The sequence below is a fragment of the Sitophilus oryzae genome, unplaced genomic scaffold, assembly GCF_002938485.1.
Source record: "Sitophilus oryzae breed Bouriz unplaced genomic scaffold, Soryzae_2.0 scaffold_550_pilon_pilon, whole genome shotgun sequence".
NCBI classification, from domain to species: domain Eukaryota; kingdom Metazoa; phylum Arthropoda; class Insecta; order Coleoptera; family Curculionidae; genus Sitophilus; species Sitophilus oryzae.
This window is the reverse complement of record NW_022147141.1, coordinates 99,229-101,925: the sequence shown is the minus strand read 5'-3', so window position 1 is coordinate 101,925 and position 2,697 is coordinate 99,229.

Genomic DNA, 2,697 nt, shown 5'->3' with positions numbered 1-2,697 from the left:
GAAAAATATTTAGTTTTTCCCAGAGAAACGGGTCCTTCATTCTAAACAGTTTTTACGATCTTCTGAAAAAATACCAATTTAAGGGCGGAAACACATGACAAAGGTTTAACAAGCTTGGTTTGTTGTCTGCTCTAAAATATTCCATTACAACGTTGAGTAGATAGTTATTTGATTTGGTTTCTCTCATGAAAATCTCTCATGTCAAAAAATTTCCAGACGCTAATTTTTATCCAAATATTGACGTTACTTCAGAAATTATTTGGAAAAAATCTGACGGGAGTCGGAATAGCGAGATGCGGAGGCGCGGGAAGGGAAATAAAATAATGGCGATAAATAAAGGGCAGGGAGATGGGTATCATGAGTGGATGGGAGGTGGCGGAATTTCCAAAATTTGTTATCTTATTGGAGTTTGTTTAAGGAGACAGTCGTAGTGGAAGTGGAAACGGGGAAGTTGTTGTCCATCTCTGTTTAAGCATAGACTTTTTATAGGCGTTTCATTCCAATGCATGTAATTCCTATGCCTAGAGATCCATTGCCGGGCCTATAAAATCCTTAAGTGACTGACTCACTGATTAATCACGATCCTGCTCAAACCACTCAACGTAAGAATCTCAATTTGACAGGAATACAGGTTGATTCTAGGGTGTGGAGGTTCGATAAGAAGGGATTTTTCGAAATTCCAGTTCCAAGGGGGTGAAACCACCCTCAAATATTACAATATTTTTTATTTAAAAAACGGTCAAGTTTCCGAAAAAAACGCTTAAACACGTTTATTTTATTTTGTTTTTTACATATTTTAAGATTTTTTTAAAATGTATACAGGGTGTTTCGAAAAATCTGGTCATTGATTAATCACGATCCTGCTTAAAGCGCTTAACGCAAAAAGCTGATTTTTGGAAAACGGATTGACTTTAGGGTGTAGAGATTCGATAAGAAGGGATTTTTCAAAACTCAATTCTAAGGGGGTGAAACCACCCCTCAAATATTAGAATATTTTTTATTTAAAAACCGGTGAGTTTTTCGGAAAAACTCTTAAACACATATTTTATTTTGTTGTTTTACATGTTTTAAGATTTTTTAAAAATTTATACAGGGTGTTTCATAAAATATTACCATTGAGTAATTACGATTCTACATAAACTGACGTTTAAAGCTGATTTTTGGCAAACGGATTGACTGTGGGGTGTAGAGGTTCGATAAGAAGGAGTTTCTTGAATCTCAAATTCCAAGAGAGTGAAAACGCCCCTCAAATATTACAATATTTGTTATTTAAAAAAACTTTTAATCTTTCGGGAAAACGCTTGATGCGCATAATTTATTTGTTTTTTACATATTTTGAAATTTTTTAAAAAATCTTACAGGGTGTTCCAAAAAGTTGGTTTGGTAATTGATTAACCACGATTCTGCTTAAACTGCTTGACGTAAAAAGCTTATTTTTGGCAAACGGATTTTTAAAGTCAAACTCCAACAAGATGAATCTACCTCTCAAATATTACCAAGTTACAAAAATGTAATAGAATAATATCAAGCTTTGTAAAACTTTATCTTTTTGGTTTGTTATTCTAAGATGGAACCATTTCAGTTTACGAAGTTATCAGTTGACATAGGCAAACGAATTTTAAAAGGCCTAAGCAAATAATCTAATGATATTCAAGACACATAAACTCTCTAAAAGTACGCATATATCCTGAGAAACTAACTAAGTAAATAATACAATCTTCTAAATAATTTAAAGTCACATAAACGAGGGTAAAGTAAAACAAACATTCATCCCTTATTATCAAAACTCTATTTGACAGAGTGGTACCAGTTGTGTACCCTAGGGATATCTCAAAATAAACACCGCAGAAAAAGCACGTAGGCATGCTTAACGAAATAAGTAAAATTAAATCATCCCCTCGCTAGAGGTTTTACATTGAAAATTAAAAGTATTAAATATATATTTTAAAATCAGAATCCAAATGTTCACGAGATGAATGTCTGAAAATGATAGAAATAGGATTGTCTTTTTTTCCGTTCCTAGAGTTAAATAGAAATAGACAAAAATGTGAAGAAATAAAGAGTTAATTTCTAGGCGGTTTTTTTAAGGTAATCCTATGATTCGGTATCATTTGTATTAGTTAAGGTAGATTATGAATGTTATTCAGCAAATGGGTAAAAGAGTAAGATTTACACGGAAGGGTTTGGAAATTACAATTAAATAATAAATAGGACATGCTGATGCCCTCTCGGGATAAGGACCAGAAACAGGGGTGGAAGAAGTCTAGGGATCTTTCGGGGAAGGAACCCTTCGGCCAATTAAAAAGGTGCAAAATATGCATTTGGATGGGTATTCGAAGGTTACTCAAACAGGGGCGTGCCGAAGATGTACTAACGCCTTTCCGAGATAGTACCAGCATCAGTATTTTCATCTTCAAAATTAGTTCGGTACTGACTTTTAAATTAGTCGGTCGAATTTACTCCGTGTAGATCTTATATTATCCAGTGGTCTTTTTAATTGTTTTAGTAAGTTCTCTATCTAAAGAATTTCTCAAAAAAATGCTTAAAGTATTTTAATTGTTGTTTTGGATTTTCTCTAATATTTTTCTTTATTAATGATTTAAGACTTTCTGTTTGTTCTAAAGGCTTTAGTAAAATTTAGATGCCATTGCATAAGTGCTAATTTTGCAATTGTTCTTTTTATTAAATTCTAATTTA